The sequence below is a fragment of the Cucurbita pepo genome, chromosome 6 (genome assembly GCF_057944985.1).
Source record: "Cucurbita pepo subsp. pepo isolate OVF chromosome 6, ASM5794498v1, whole genome shotgun sequence".
NCBI classification, from domain to species: Eukaryota; Viridiplantae; Streptophyta; class Magnoliopsida; order Cucurbitales; family Cucurbitaceae; genus Cucurbita; species Cucurbita pepo.
This window is the reverse complement of record NC_141803.1, coordinates 17,013,585-17,031,681: the sequence shown is the minus strand read 5'-3', so window position 1 is coordinate 17,031,681 and position 18,097 is coordinate 17,013,585. Positions and strand designations below refer to the sequence as shown.

General features: G+C 35.0%; 1 non-coding gene and 1 pseudogene across 1 annotated transcript; one reads left to right on the top strand and one right to left on the bottom strand.

Annotated features, from left to right (window-relative positions):
* The first annotated feature begins 5,916 nt into the window (after positions 1-5,916).
* Positions 5,917-7,556, top strand: LOC147792531 (uncharacterized; annotated as a pseudogene).
* A 10,469-nt stretch (positions 7,557-18,025) lies between these two features.
* On the bottom strand, positions 18,026-18,097 carry TRNAM-CAU (transfer RNA methionine (anticodon CAU)). Its single transcript has one exon. It is a non-coding gene; the product is annotated as a tRNA-Met (tRNA).

Sequence of the window (18,097 nt, the reverse complement as noted above, 5' to 3'; positions counted from 1 at the left end):
GTGTTCAACCTATCTAGCGTGTTTATCTACACGGAGCTAGGATGTAAGAGTTAGGTTTGTTATATAATGACTTAGGTCAAGATGTGTACACTAGACTAAGCACCTTAGGATCGTGGCGACGTTAAGAGGAAATAGACCCTATTACTCGAGGACTAAAAAAAGAGTCGAGGAGTTAAAATAGAGTAACTTGGAACCAAAAGCTCATGTTAAGCAACCTAGCTGGCCTAGGAATCTAATAAACCTCCTCAACTCCTAGACATTCCAGGAATAAAGATAGAGTCAAGGAGTCAGAATAGAGTAACCTAGACCCAAAAGCTTTTTAAAAGGGCATGGGTTTGAATCCCATTTTTAATAAGCAAAGTATCGATGGTGGGCGGCAATCTATAAAGCTTAGGAGTCATATCACACGCTCTTCCTTTCAAATTTTAAATGTCATTGTAAAACCTATCACAGCCGAATTTCAATCCTGGGACCTATGGGTTATGGGCCCATCACGCTTCCACTCACCACTCAAATTTGTTAGAAAGAAGGATGAGCTATTGTGATTTGGGCTCCAGGGTGATTTATGGATATCATCTTACTGTTGAGCTTGTTTGCTTGTATTGTGCACGATACAGTATGTATTAGCTCCAAGTGTTTCACAGTGTATTCTCCCTATCAAGCGTGTTTATCTACACAAAGTTGGGGGTGTAAGAGTTAGGTTGGTTATACGATGACTTAGGTCAAGATGCATACACTAGACTAAGCACCTTAGGATCGTGACAACGTTAAGAGGAAATAGACTCTATTACTCCAGGACTAAAGAAAGAGTCAAGGTGTCAAAATAGAGTAACCTGGAACCAAAAGCTCGTGCTAAGCAACCTAGCTAGCCTAGGAATCCTATAAACCTCTTCAACTCCAAAACATGACCAAGACGCATTTTAAAACCGTGAAGGTGACGACGATGCATAACGGGCCAAAGTGGATTATATATGCTAGAAGTAATTTGTATATTTTACAAAAAAAAAAAAAAAAAAAAATTGTCAAGATAGGTCCGAAATCTGTGCTCCAGGTTGATTCCATTTTGAGCCAATCCAATCCAATAAACCTCTTCAACTCCTAGACATGACCAAGATACATTTTTAAATTATGAGGCTGACGACGACAATGCTTAAAGGGGGGCCAAAGTGGATGATATATGCTAGCATTGATTTGTCTGCTCTTCAATTAATTTTAAAATTTTCCACCTCTATCAAAGCCAAGTTTCAATCCTAAGGCCTGCGGGTTATGGGCCTACCATGCTTCCGCTGCACCACTCTGATTTGTTAGAATAAAAGATTAGATATTGTGATCTGTTCTCGAGGTTTATTTATAGATATTATCTTCCTATTGAGCTTGTTTGCTTGTATTGTGCATGATACCGTATGTGTTAGCTGCAGGTGTTTGCCAGTGTGTTCTCCCTATCTAGCGTGTTTATCTACACAAAGCTAGGGTATAAGAGTTAAGTTGGTTATACGATGACTTAGGTCAAGATGGTTACACTAGACTAAGCACCTTAGGATCGTTGCGACATTAAGAGGGTCTTGACCTTATGACTCCAAAACTAAAGAAAGAATCGAGGAGTCAGAATAGAGTAACTTGGAGCCAACAACTCGTGTTAAGCAACTTAGATGGCCTAGGAATCCAATAAACCTCTTCAAACTCCTAAACATGACTAAGACACATTTTAAAACGGTGAGACTGACGACGATGCATAACGGGCCAAAGTGTATAATATATGTTAGCAGTGATTTGTAGATAATACAAAAAAAAAAAAAAAAAAAAAAAAAAGAAAAAAAAGTCAAGATGGCGGAGTTGGCCTCCGAAGGGGCATGAGTTTGAATCCCAATCTTAACATTATATTCTTTATTGTGAGATTATGCAATGATTGGAGAAGTATAATGGTCAACGTTTTAGAATATGAGGCTTGAATATGTAACGAGCAATGTAGCGGTGGGAAATCTGTAAAGTTGAGGAGTCACGGGATTAACAATTGAATCTTGTATCAACTAATTTTGTTTGTACATTTACAAGTTATTCAATTTTTAAAAATTTTCTTCTCTATTAGAGCAAAGTTTCGATCCTCAAACCTATGAGTTATGGCCCACCACACTTCCACTACGCCACTCTAATCTGTGAGAAAAAAAGATGACCTATTGTGATTTGTTAGCTAGGGCCAAAGTGGATAATATATGCTAGGATTGGTTTGTTGTTGTGGCAAAAAGAATAGTCAAGATGATAGAGCTGATCTATTTATTAGCTTACAAATTAGGTATTAAAAAGTTTTATCATGATATAAACAAATTGAATGCACAATCAAACTGCAGATTGTACAATATTTGTTGTCTATCCAAGGAACAAACACTAAAAAAAAATTTAACTTGTGCTACATCAAATGAGAAGGGATCACCAAACAAAATTGAAGAACCATGTTATGATGGGTTATCGACATCACCACTGCCCAAAAACTTAATGAAAAGTTCGTTGAAGACGAAACTTGAATACAAAGGTGATTGGTTTCAAGAAGTGCAAGGTACAATGATGTTGGTGGTAACGGTTATTGCAACAGTGGCTTTTCAAGGTGCAATCAACCTCTCGGTGGTGTTTGGCAAGAAGATATTCCTTACAACTCCAATAGCACTATTCATCGTTCGTTTCACAGTCCCAATACTTTGAAAACTTTCATGGCAGGAACTGCAGTAATGGCCTACCTAGCTTCATGCCAAGAAAACTATTACACTGCATACTTGATTACGAATTCTGTCTCATTCTTTACATCAATATGTGTGATTGTGTTCTATAGGTCGATTGCCTTTGAAAAATACGATTTGTATATGGTTATTAACAGTAACCATGTGCATTACCATTGCAAACTTATCACATAGTTATTTTTTGGGAGATGCATCCTTATCACATAGTTATTTATTGGGAGTTTGGCTGCTAAATGCCTCATTTAGGAATTCTTATGCTTCAAGAGTAACATTTCTAACCGCATGGCATACCTTGTTAGCGATGTTGGGAGTGGTTTGTCTTTGTTGTATTGTAATTCCTTTCCTTACTTTTGTGGCGAAGCTTCTCGTTTGGTCCGTAAAAAAGTCAAATCTTTGACTTTGAGACAGATGCAATGGCTTCAACCATAACTAAGATAAAGATTGAGGGCTACAAAAACAGTTATGTTGCATGTTTGAAATTGTATTTTGGATATGGATTATTTGTGGTGGTTTGTGTATTCACAATAAGGAAAACAGATTTTGTGTATGTTATTTTATTTAAATGTTTGTGGAGTAAAATAACGAGGAGTGTTGAGAACAAGCAAAAGTAGAAAGAAAATACCCAAAGTGACGAAATATTCAACGGTTTTGTGTAACCTTTGTTGTTCATTTTCTAAAGCTCTTAAAAAAAGTGGCTCTTGCTCACATGTTGGTAGGGTTTAAATAAAGAAATTAAAAAAAAAAAAAAAAAAAAAAAAAAAAAAAAAAAAAAAAGCTTGGACCTTATAATATGTTAGAAAACTTGGAAAAAAGGTAAACCATAGAAATTACGCATGATATTAGAAGTCACCACCTAATTTTTTAGACGTCGAATAATATATCTTGACAAAAAAGACAGACCTCAAGCATTTGATATTCAAACTGGTCTGATTTTCAACTTCAGCTTACAACATCTTGAAGGTGATGTAGAACTTTGATTCACCAAGTGATGAAACTGAAGATGGTCCCCAAATGTCTGTATAGACCCTTTCCAATCGTACTTTCTTTGGTTCTCTAACAGTCTTTGTGAAGCTAACTCGTTTTTGTTTGCCCATAACGAAGCTCTCATAAAGATTCATATGAACAAATTTTAGGTCTTCTAAAACTCCTTTCACAGTCAGCATCTTCATTCCTTTGACGTTCATATGTCCAAATCTATTGTTACATAGACTTGAATTGGAAGCACTTTCAACAACAGTAGCCATGTTTATACATCCAGCAGTGGTGTATAGGGTTCCAGATTTTGTGTAACGTGCTACCACCATGACACCCTTCACCTTCCATGAGCTGTTTCCAAACTTGGCTGCATAACCTGTGCTATCCAACAGACCAATAGAGATCATATTCTTTTTTAGACCAGGAATATTTCTGATATCCTTTAATGCCCACTAATTTTCTACTCGAGCTTGTATGCTTTCATCCCATTTTCCTTCAATCACCAAATCTTTGTTGTTGACAAGATACACCTTCTCAAAATTTCAAGACTTGAAATTTCGAAACAACTCTTTATTTGGAGATGAATTAAAAGATGCTCCTGAATCCAAAATTTAGGATTCAATCAGACTGTTCACGCTGAGGATTATAATATCCCGAATATCTTCTGCTATATTTATAGAATTATTATCATCCTTCGATTTGTGATTCTACTTCCTCTTTAGTCTTGTACAATCTGTCCGAAAGTGATATTTTTCTCCAAAACTCCAACACGTCACGTTTGGTCTGTTTGGAAAATTTTCAAGGTTCTTTGATTTTGATCCACCTTTGTTTGGGCCCTTTGATCTACTTCTTTTCCTTTGGTCAATGCTGAGTGCACTATGAGAAGAATCCTCAATTTCTTGTCTGCGAATACTTTCGTCGTGAACTACATCTCAGATTTCATCGAACTTCAGTTTCTCAGATCCTCGGGAACTGCTGGTCGCGATAACAACAGTATCCCACGACTCGGGTAAAGTTGACATTAAAATCAGTGCTTCAATTTCATCGTCAATTTTAATTTCCACATAACTCAATTGACTTACAATCATGTTGTACTCATTTATATGATCAACAACAGATCCACCTTCAGACATTTGTAGATTGAACAATCTCCGCATCAAATACACCATGTTCATAGCCAACAGTTGTTCATACATATTCGACATCGTCTTCAACAGATCTGACATTGTCTTCTCCTTAATGATGTTGAACGCCACGTTTCTGGACAACGTCAACCAGATCAACCTTAGGGCCTAATAATCCTAGAGCTTCCATTGGTCCGTGGCCATGGTATCTGGCTTCACCACCAACAAGGGTTCGTTAAAATCTTTTTGGTACAGATAATCTTCAATTTGCCTCATCTAGAAACCGAAATTGGAACCATCAAACTTCTCAATTGCAATCTCCAAACTTTCCATCTCTCAAACCGTGGTGAATCTCACCTAGCTCTAATACCAGTTGTTAGGATTGCACAACAACGGATACACTCGATCAAGATGAACCCAAAGAAATAGGAGAGAGAGAATGCAAGGAAGAATATTGGCTAAAGAATTTGATGACTTTAGATATGCACTACCCAAGAGTTATAATATGATTTTAGTTTACTATATAACTTTAACTCATATAACACCTATTATATATAAATATTTACTATATAACATCACCTTCCTTTTTAATTACATCGAAAAGATTGCCTCAAAACTATTTTAAAATAAATATAAGGGTAAAAATGAACCTGTTCTATCTCTAAATTCAAAAAGTGTGGTATAATTTAACTTAATCAAATCACGAGAAGCATTATCCTTATCAATGAGAAACCATAGCATCCCAATAAAATTAACTGAAATAAATAATGATATATACTTCTATCCATGATTCAACAAATAAGCTTCCTTGGGTTTGCTTCCCATCCACTTAAACTAGGATGGTGACACTTTGGTGTCACTCTCCAATGAAAGTATAAATAATGATTTTTTTCTTCTTGGAATTGAGGGCAATAATTAGACTATTTTTTAAATTCAAAAGGTCAACTTTAGTTGAGAGTCTCTAACGTCTATTAAAAATAAATAAATAAAAAATCAACAAAATCATATAAATAAAATATAGTATTTTTAATGTTGGCTTATAAATTCTATGTGAAAACTCTAATTGGAAGTAAGTTAGAGAAACAATAATGGAGGCAAATGGAGAAAACAACGAACTTAGATTGGCCATTTCCTCTTTTGAAGAAAGTAAAAGAAAGCTCTATGAAGCATCAAAGATTGGGTCCATTCCAAGCTTGAAGACACTAATTCGAGGCGACCCAAATATCATTCAAAGAGTTTTAATCTCTTCATCCAACGTTGAGAGTCCATTGCATGTCTCAGTTTTGCATCACCACCTTGAATTCAGTCGATTGCGGGGGAAGTTGATGACATGCAAAGGACACCTCTCCACTTAGCTTCTGAAAATGGAACGGTCGAGATTGTTCAAGCTTTGCTGGAGAAGAACACAAGCACTTGCATGGTTCGTGATTTGAATGGGTTGATTCCTCTCCACCATGCAGTGATTAATGGAAGAATTGATATCATGCAACGGTTGATCATTGCAAGGCCAAGATCTCCTTGGGTTAAGCTTCACAATGGTCAAAGTGTTCTTCACTTATGCATAAAACACAATCGTTTGGAAGCTCTTAAGTTGTTGATCACAATGATTGAAGATCCACAAAATTATGGGTTCCTCAACGAAGGCGATGAGAATGAAAATACTATTTTGGATTTGTCTATGATGTTAAGAGGAACTGAGGTATGTTATTATAATTGAATTATAGCTGGTTAAAGAAAATTTAATTTCTTATTTGATTATTTAAAAAAACTGAAAAATTATTATTTCAGAGCTTAAATAGGTATCAAATAGGTCTCCCTCCCACAATCCTCCTCTCGAACGATGTACAATATAGAGCTTCACTTAAGGCCTATAGAACCCTCGAACAAAGTACACTATTTGTTCGAAACTTGAGTCACTTTTGACTACACCTTTGAGGCTCCCAACTTCTTTCGTTTGACATTTGAGGATTCTATTGACATGACTATGTTAGGAATCATGGATCTCCGTAGTGATATGATATTGTCCACTTTGAGCATAAGCTATGGTGGCTTTTCTTTGGGCTTCCCTAAAAGGCCTCATACGAATGGAGATGTAGGCCTCATATGAATGAACATGTATTCCTTAATCATACACCTTAGATTATTCCCTAAATTAGCCAATGTTGGGCTCCCTCCCAACAATCCTTCACACTATCTTGATATAAAAAAAATTGAATTCAAATTGTGCAGATAGTACAATATTTCTTGTCTATCCAAGGAATAAAAACTGGAACAAACATTGTAAACAACTCCGATGCCACAAATGAGAAGGAATCGCCAAGTAGAATTGAAGAACAATGCAATAAAGGGTCATCAACATCAACAACACTCAAAAAGCTCTTGAGAAGTTTGTGGACGAAGAACCTTGAATACAAAGGTGATTGGCTTCAAGAAGTGCAAGGCACAATGATGTTGGTGACAACAGTGATTGCAACCGTGGCTTTTCAAGGTGCAATCAACCCTCCTGGAGGTGTTTGGCAACAAGACATTCCTTACAACTCCAATAGCAATATTCATCGTTCGTTGCATTGTAACAATACTTTAAAAACTTTCATAGCAGGAACTGCAATAATGGCTTACCCAGCTTCAGGCCAAGAAGTTTATTACGTTCCTTACTTGATTACAAATTCTATCTCATTCTTTGCATCAATATGTGTGATTATGTTCATTATAGGTCGATTGCCTTTGAAAAATAGGATTTGTTCATGGTTATTAACCGTAACCATGTGCATTGCCATTGCATCCTTATCATATAGTTACTTACTGGCTGTTGGGCTGCTAAATGTCTCATTTAGCCACTCTCGTACTTTAAGAGTAACATTTGTAATAGCATGGTACATTTGGTTAGTAATGGGGGGAGTGGTTTTTATTTGTTGCATTATAATTCCTTTCCTTATTTTGGTGGTGAAGCTTTTCGTTTGGGCTACAAAAAGGTCAAATCGTTGACTTTGAGAAAGATGCAATGACTTCAACCACAACTCAATAAAGATCGAGGGCTACGCAAAAACTAGGTTATGTTGTGTGTTTCATCTTGTATTTTGGATATGGATTATTTGTGGTGTTGTGTGTATTTACAATAAGGAAAACATAACTTTGTTCATATCTTTGTTTGAAGAGCACATGAGTGATGAATAAAAGGTAACGAAAAATCTTCATTTATATCTTTTAGTTAATATGTTGGATATCAAGACTAAGATAAGAAAATGACAAAAACATATGAGATATTTAAGTCAATAAAACCTAAATTTAGATAGTTATCTAAATGATCCAAAACTAAGTGTTACCAAATATAAGAAAAATTAGGACCCAAGCTATGATAGAAAATAATTACTAATTTGTTAGGTCAGCTCGAATTTTTTTAAATGACACTATGAAACAAAAGATAAAAGAAAGTAAATTTGATTTACTCGATTTTTGGTAGAGAATAAATGACACTACCTGGACAGTTAACGTAAGATTTATTCTTCATCACCTTTTATATGTAATTCTTGGAAATATTTGATGACATAGAACAGATTCTATATATTGGCATTAGGAAATCAATGACAGTTGATATAGTAGGAGACGTTAAGATCTCATAAAATAAAAATGATTATTTAATGTTGAATATGGTGTTTTTAGTAACCATAAGAGAAATTCAATTTCTGAAGCTTAATTTCTAAGTAGTTCATATACTATGAATTACTTTGTAATATTAAAGTTTATATTTTCAAAATTATTTGAAAATACGTTTAGGACATCGTTAACATTTACTAGATTATAAAATTATTGAGATATGTATGATCATGGAATTAAGAATAAAAACATAAATTATTTTCTTTTAGTAAAAAGGAAAATCTCTAAACAAGTTTATAGATGTTGTTTTTTCATGCAAGATAGTCATTAGAATTTTATTATATAAGGCTACAAGACCAAAGAGCACTTTAGGGTTATACATTCTCAAGTGATCTAATGAATATAAAAGACATAGAATATTGTGAATATGTTATCAATCTGATTGATTATTATTCAATATATAAGTATTTTTATCGAAGGCAACTTAGTCTAATTTAAAAAAAAGAAGTAAAAAAAAAAAAAAAAATGACTAAAGTTGAATTCCATTGAGGTGAATCTATCAAGACATTATGGACAAATCATAATGTTATATGTCTACTACTGGCAAATCATAAAGTTTAAGAACCTTGTATACTAAAATTAGTGGATAGGAAGTGGAATTGAAATCCAGTTCTAAGCATGAGGACCATTTTGTAAAATTGTGATGTAAAAGGAGAAAGCAAGAATATATTCCAAAAAATATATATAGATACAGATATATGTTATATGTCATTACCAGACTTTTGTTAAGATATGTAATAGAGATTGCACGAGGTATATGACTCACTTCAAAATTGTTTATGTGACAATTTTAGGATTATGGAACATAAACTTAGTTTACAACATTTCAACAATTGGAATTGTCAAACATATATGCGGAAACAAATTCAAAGAGGATAAATATACTTAGTGGAAAAGTTACGAGATGACTCAATCCTATTGAAATCCTAATTGTGACCAAGTTCAAGGCTTATTACCTCAAAATAGTTATTAGGGATGATGACAATGGCATAATAAGTTGAAGTAATAAAATCCAAGAATATGTAGATGTTCTTGATGAAATTAAACTCATACGATATGAATGGATCTACAAAAGGAAAATTATGGATAAATAAGAAGATACAATCTTCAAAATAGAACTTATGGTAAAAACTGAACTTAATAGGAGAAGGCAGCTAAGAAGTAGAATTTCTCTCGTATTGTTATTCTAGAGTCTATTGCATGAGATATGTTAAAAGAATATCTAGAGTTCTTTTGTGAAAAGAAAGAAGGCATCTACAACAACGCACAACAACGCCTAGCTCTGATCGTGGTGAATCTCGCCTAGCTCTGATGCCAATTGTTAAGATTGCACAACAACGTACACACTTGATCAAGATGAATACAAACAAATAGGAGAGAGAAAATTCAAGAAGGAATATTAGCTAAAAAATTTGTATCATGACTTTAGATATGTATATTATGAAAGCACTACCCAAAGACTATATACATGGTTTCAGTTTACTATAGGACTTTAACCGAACACCTATTATTTATAAATACTTACTATATAACATCACTTTTCCTTTTTAATTATAACCATAAAATTAAGTGAAATAAATAATGATATAACTTCTATTAATAATTGAACAAACAAGCTTCCTTGGGTTTGCTTCCTATCCATTTAAATTAGGATGGTTACACTTGGGTGTCGAGGGAAATTAGGATGGTTACACTTGGCTGTCACTCTGAAGTGAAAGTATAAATAATGATTATTTTCAAAGGTCAATTCTAACTTGGAAGCCTTTCGTCATCCATTAAAAAAAAAAAAATAATAATCAACAAAATCATATAAATAAAATATAGTTTTTTTTTTTTTTTTTTTTTTTTTTTTTTTTTTTTATGTTGGCTTATAAATTCTATGTGAAAACCCCATTTGGGAGTAAGGTAGAGAATCAGCATTGGAGGCAAATGGAGAAGACAACGAGCTTAGATTAGCCATTTCCTCTATTGAAGAAAGTAAAAGAAAGCTCTATGAAGCATCAAAGATTGAGTCCATTCAAAGCTTGAAGACACTAATTCGAGGCGACTCAAATATCATTCAAAGAGTTCTAATCTCCTCTTCCAACGCTGAGAGTCCATTGCATGTGTCAATTTTGCATTGCCATCTTGAATTCACTCGATTTCTTTTAGATCTCAATCCTGAACTTGCTGGGAAAGTTGATGTCGTGCAAAGGACACCTCCACACTTGGCTTCAGAAAATGGAACGATTGAGATTGTTCAAGCTTTGCTAGAGAAGAACACAAGCACTTGCATGGTTCACGATTTGAATGGGTTGATTCCTCTCCACCATGCAGTGATTAATGGGCAAATTGATATCATCCAACTGTTATTCATTTATGCGTAAATCACAACCATTTGGAAGCTCTTAAGTTGTTGATCACAATGACTGAAGATCCAATGAAGATCCACAAGATTATGGATTCCTAATGAGAATGAAAATACCATTTTGGATTTTTCTATGATGTTAAAACGAATTGAGGTATGTTCTTATAATTGAATTGGTTGGTTGAATTGAATTGAGGTATGTTCTTATAATCGAGTCGAATCGAGGCTCGACTCCTTCTATTGACATGACTAGGTTAAGGGCATGACTCTGATACCATGTTAGGAATCATGGATATCCACATTTGTATGATATTATCCACTTTGAGCATAAGTTCCAATGGCTTTGCTTTGGGCTTCCACAAAAGACCTCATACCAATGGAGATGTGTTCCTTGCTTATCAACCCACGACCATTTCCTAAATTATCCAATGTGGGACTCCTTCCCAACAATCTTCAACACTATTATGATATAAACAAATTGAATTCAAATTATGCAGATAGTACAATATTTATTGTCTATCCCGGGAAAAAAAAAACGGGAACAAACATACAAACAACTGTGCTGCCTCAAATGAGAAGGGATCACCAAGCAGAACTGAAGAACAATGCGATAAAAAGCCATCGTTATCACTAACACTCAAAAAGTTTATAAGAAGTTTGTGGATGAAGAACCTTGAATACAAAGGTGATTGGTTTCAAGAAGTGCAAGGCACAATGATGTTGTTGGCAACGGTGATTGCAACAGTGGCTTTTCAAGGCGCAATCAACCCTGCCGGTGGGGTCTGGCAAGAAGACATTCCTTTCAACTCCAATAGCACTATTCATCGTTCGTTTCATAGTAGCAATACTTTGAAAACATTGATAGCAGGAACTGCAGTAATGGCCTACCCAACTTCAGACTAAGGAAATTCTTACACTGGTTACTTGGTTACAAATTCTATCTCATTCTTTGCATCAATATGTGCGATTATGTTCATCATAGGTCGATTGCATTTGAAAAATAGGATTTGTGCATGGATGTTAACGGTAACCATGTGCATGCCATTGCCTCCTTATCACAAAACTACTTGGTGGGAGTTTAGTTGGTAAATGTCTCATATAGGAAATCTGATGCTTTAAAAATTGCATGGTACATTTGGCTTGCAACGGTGGGAGAGATTTTTCTTTGTTGTATTATAATTCCCTTTCTTCTTTTGGTGGTGCAGCTTTCTGTTTGGGCAGTAAAAAGGTCAAAACTTTGACTTTGAAAGGGTTAAAAGGTTAAATATTTTGGATATGAATTATTTGTGGTGGTTTGTGTATTCACAATTGAGAAAATACATTGTGTATGTTATCTTATACAAATATTTGTATTGTAAAAAATAACCAGTAGTATTGAGAGTAAGAAAATACACCGAAGTGAATGAAATATCCAATCGTTTTGTGTTTCCGTAGTTGTACATTGTATCACACTCTAGCCCCGGCAATAATTAACTCTCTCCCCTTTTCTTTTAAAATTTTAAATTGTGGAATTTTATTGAGAGCTTTAGAGACAGAAATTTAAAATGAGGTCAAGGAACAAAATGTTTAGAAAAATCACAAGAACATATGTAAGGACCCTAGATTTCAGCTACCTAAAGTTGCTACTATCATCTTAATCTAAGTTCATATGCGGAATATAACTCTTAAAACATCATCGTTTAAACAATAAACTTTCAACATAAACATACTTCATCGTCGAAAACACCGCCATGGTCTTACGTGTTCGAAAAGTAATTTAGAAGTGAAATTGAAAATGATAATGAAATAAATTTAAAACATGAAGTGCATAACAACTTATTCTAACCTAAGTCTAAGAAATTCAATATGACTTGAAATTCTAATTCCTAAGTTTGTGACTTGTCATACGTTTTCTTGGGTCATCCATCCTATTTTTTGGATCCACCAACGGATGGAATTAGAGATGCTCAACACCTATATAGGCCATTTCCAATCGTACTTCATTTTATTTGATGACAACTTTTGTGGAACTGACTCATTTATCCTCTAAAACTCCTTTCGCAACATATATCTTTATTCTTTAACGTTATATGCTCTAGTCTATTGTGACATAGACTTGAACTAAAGTACTCTGAGTCACAAGCCATGTTTATACGACCAACAATGGTGTATATTGTTTCATATTATTATGTCATGTGCTACAACCATAGTACTCTTCACAATCTTCTACCAACTTTTTAACTTTGCTATATAATTTGTGCTATCCATCTGACCAATAGAGATTAGATTCTTCTTTAGAAAATGAAATTTTGAAATAATTTCTTCATGGAAGACGAGTGAAAATATGCATCCAAATTCAAAATTTAAGATTCAACCCGGTTGTTGACACAAAGGATTAGAGCGTCCCTAATATATTCGATTAAATTTCAAAAATTATTATCATCTCCAGATTTGTCCTTTTGTTTCTTTGATTTTTCATTGGATACTAGTTGTTAGAATCAACAACTTAGACACTCATCTAGATCAATAACACCAAAAACAAGAGAGAGAAAATGAAAAGAGAAATATATGTGGCAAAATTGATATGGTAACTCCATGACCGCTAGAAGTTTATATTGATGACTTCTAAATGATAAATTACAGAGAGTACAAAAAAAATACAATACTACAATTAAGATAGTTTACTATATGTACAGATTTGTCCTTGTACACGCTTTCCCCTGACGACCACGACACGTCAAAACCTTCACACGCTCCTCACATATCAACCTGCAAGAGAGAAAAGAGTGAAAACAGAGAGGAAGGAAAAAATGGCTACCTGCACGTGTCACCTCCCACTAGCGATACGTGTCGCGTCTACAATCAATGGCTCCTTCGAGTTACGCAACTAAGTCGATTCAGCTCAGCTTCGACGGTTTTGACTGCTCAGAATGTGGGTTCTTGGCTCGATATAGGGTTTTTCATCAAATTCCACTGTCTCGACCATCCCAAAGCTAAAATTTATATTGTTTAAGGCAATAAGAAATTTGAGTTATTAACGAAACGAGATGAACGTTCTAATAGGAAACAACTATCGGCGATACTTGAAACAACTTCGAGGGACGGAATCCAAACGTACTCATGTTTATACAGTATTGTTAGCTCCAGGTTTTGTGCATGATATAGTATTTGTTAGCTCCAGGTATTTGACTATATGTTCTCCCTGTGGAGCATGTTTATCTACATAGAGCTAGGGTGTTAGAGTTAGGTTGGCTAGACCATGACTAAGATCAGGATGCCTCTAGTACCCTGAGCATGTTAGGATCGTGAGCAATGGTCAGAGGGTCTAGAGCCTAGTGCTCCCAGACTAAAGATCTTCATGGAGTTAGAATAGAGTAACCTGGAGCTAGAAGCCCGAATTAAGCCACCTAATTGGCCTAGGAATCCAATAAAACTCCTCATTTCCAAGAAGTATTTTTAAAATCGTGAGGTTGACGGCAATACGTAACAGGCTTAAGCGGTCAATATCTGCTAGCAGCGGGCTTGAGTTGTTACAAAATAAAATATAAAAAGATAGTGAAGATGGCTGAGTTGATCTAAGGTTCTAGTTTTAAGTACTAGTCCTAAAGGGCATTGGTTCGAAGCTCGTGTTCATATAGGGAGAAGGATCGATCACGGTAGAGTTCAGATCTTTCCCTTTGACTTGGAATGTTTAATGCTCCCTTATGATGTTGCGCATCGCATCGACCCACAAGTCTAACTTGACGTTGCTACCAAGCTTGCTATGACGTCAGCTACGATTGATCGAAGAAGTGACAAATGACACTGTTGTCTGTTCTCACTACGAAGTTGGATCCCAAGAGATATTGCCTTCAGATTCCAAGGCAATAGACGACGGCAAACATTTCTTTTCCGGAGAAAGAGTATTTTTAGAGCCGCATGTTCGCCCTTTCGACCCAACGTGTTAGCTGCTTGGTTTCTCTTTCCTATTTTATGCTCGAACTTCAAGTCGAACTCATTTAATGATGTTGCTACCAAGCTTGCTATGACGTCAGCTTCGATTGATCGAAGAAGTGACAAATGACACTGTTCTCTGTTCTCACTACGAAGTTGGATCCCAAGAGATATTGTCTTCAGACTCCAAGGCAATAGACGACCGCAAACATTTCTTTTCCAGAGAAAGTGTATTTGCATTCCGCATTATTGAGCTTTTTGATTTCATAAGCGATACGGTGGCGTTCCTCGAAAAGGACACCCCCAAGGACAAAGTCAAATGCATCCATCAATACTTCGAAAGGCTTAGAGATGTCTACCAAACCAAGGACAAGACCCCCCGTCATGGTTGCCTTTAGATCTTTGAAGGCCTTTTGACACTCGTTTGACCACACCAAGATTGGTTTTTGTTCAAAAGTTCTGTTAATGGGGCAGATTATCGTGAAAACCCTTCAACGTTTTCTAATCCCAAAAAGGATTGTTCAGTCATTGAAGTGGGGACTCTCAAATAGTGGATTGCATTTATCTTATAGCTATCCATTTTGATTTCTCCACACCTGGTGACATGCTCGAGGAAGGTGATGCATATTCTTGCAAAGTCACATCTCTCCTTTTTGACGTATAGCTGTTTTTTCCGTAACTGATCATATACTAGCTTCATGGATTAGTGTAAACAGAAAGAGAATGTTTTTTATACAATTAATTTTTTATCCAAAACATATATTCCTAAACGAAAAATTCGTGAGGTTTAACTTTTTAATTAAAATCTAAGTAATTGCAACGAAATTAATATAATCAAAGAAGAGAAAGATGTCACGTCAAATTATTGTGAGGAAATCCATTTTTTTTAAATTAATTAAGTAACTACAACCATGATTTAATATTTATTTTTAATTCTAAATTTCAACCATAGTTGAATTCTAAACGTTTCCTCTCCCATATAAAGAATATATATAAGAGACTTTGAAAAGATCATGAAAATGAAAAATCAACCAGAAATATTATTCTATCCATTTTGAGTATTATATGGGTTATGTATAATTAATATTAAATATCATATTATAAATTCATCTTTCAAATCACGTTTTGCATGCAAATATATTTTTAGAATTATGTTCATATTCGTTACCTAATCAATTGAATTGTAATTAATATGTTCTACTTTTGAATATTCTAGACCAGACTTTGAAAAGGTCTAATGTGTAGAACATGGATTACGTATTATTAATATTAAAGGTCATGTTATAAATTAGACTTTCAATTCATGCGTTAGTGTCATGGTCATGCTTGTCGAAATCATGTTGCCCATGACCACATACCCGTTACATGCCAAAACCCATGCCTTGTACTACTTTACTGCTTTCTTTTACTGCTTTCATGTTGTATTATTTCCTTCTTGTTTTCTTTAAGGGTATGATGTTTCGGCGAAATCATGGCTACGTCTGGTAGAAATGAAATGCCTCAGAATGTACTATAGGGGATGCAACTAGTTGTCGAATTCTCCATACCCGAAAAGTTATATAATGTTTAAGCCATTGTTGTTGCCTTTTTTATTGCATATGCTATATAATACTGCTCTCCATCTCTCTCTCACATTCTTGCTCCCAAAACTCTTTTTCTAAAATCTCTCTACCCCATTTTCTAAAATCTTATTTCAAATCGGGGTCGGAGGCTTGAATATACATTGTCCAACTATAGGCAACATGATAAAAAAATTGGATTAAGTGCTGAGAGTGAGTGCACACAATAGCCACATCAACTGCCAAGAAAAAGCAATTGTGACACGTTGGGTGCAAGAGGTTTTTTTTAGATTTATGTTATTTGTATTAGTTAGATCATTTAGAAATGTAAAAACATATAAGTTAAACTTCTTAATAACTAAAATTAATATGATTTAACTAAAAAAAGAAAAAAAAAATGATATATTGAAAGAGAGGGTGCATTGGCAAAGTGAAGGATGGGACTCTTTGTTGTTCTTAAAATTGAAAAATCTTTCTTTCTTAGAATTGAGTGATAAACGCTTTCTACTTTTAGAAAGCAAAAACGTCTATGTTTATCCTATGAGTTGAGTTTAGTTTAGTTTATCCTATGAGTTGAGTTGTGTTTAGTATGTCTACATTTTTCAAATGTTGAATGTTTTTCGAATGTTTTCCTGTTCAACCTTTGTTCAAATGTTTTTCAAATGTTTTTCGAATGTTTTTCTGTTCAACCGTTGTTCGAATGTTTTTCGTCTCAACTTTGATACTGATCCTAATTGAACTTGGTTCAAAATCACTCGTGAAATCTTAGGAAATTTAGAGCCTCCAACATGTAGAAACTCAAGCTAGGGAGAGCAGCTTCATTCTTGTAAGTAGCGACACAAATTATAGCCAAGTAATACATGTAGGAATTGTAGGACTTGCTAGCATGCGAACTTATCTTAACTTAGGTGGTTCGAATATGCATGTTTAGAACTTAAATGAGCAAATCTAAATAGGTGGGCATGTTTGTGAAGAAAAATTACAGAAATGCCCTTTTATGAGAATGCATCTCTATTAAATGCTTTGTGGTGTACTAGAATGAAGATTGGAATATTGTGATATGTGCTCGGGGTGCTAGATGGACGTTATCTCTCCGTTGAGCATGTTTGAGTTGTATGATTAAATTGTATGCTAGATTCAGGTAGTTTACTTGTTCTATAGGATTATCCCCTTAGTAAATGAGCATGGACGTAAAGATCATAGAATATCTCTCTGATATAGCATGCATGAATCAGAGTGAGTAGAGCAGTAGAACAAGAGTGTGGTTAGTCTTTCTTCTCTATTAGGGCCAGTTTTCGATCATGGGACCTGTGGGTTATCATTTTTTAGTCTTTCTTCTCTATTAGGGCCAGTTTTCGATCATGGGACCTGTGGGTTATCATTTTTTAGTCTTTCTTCTCTATTAGGGCCAGTTTTCGATCATGGGACCTGTGGGTTATCATTTTTTAGTCTTTCTTCTCTATTAGGGCCAGTTTTCGATCATGGGACCTGTGGGTTATCATTTTTTAGTCTTTCTTCTCTATTAGAGCCAGATCGTTGGACCTATGGGTTAAGGGCCCTTCTTCTCTATTACAACGGTACTTATTTGAGAGTTTAATGGTCCTTAAGATCCTTGTGTTGCAACAAATGTAAATATGTATCATTAGGCCGAAAAGATCTAAGGTACTTATTTGAGAGTTAATGATCCTTAAGACCCTTTGTTGTCATTTTTTAGTCTTTCTTCTCTATCAGAGCCAGGTTTCGATCCTGGGACCTGTGGGTTATGGGCCCACCACGCTTCCGCTGCGCCACTCTGAT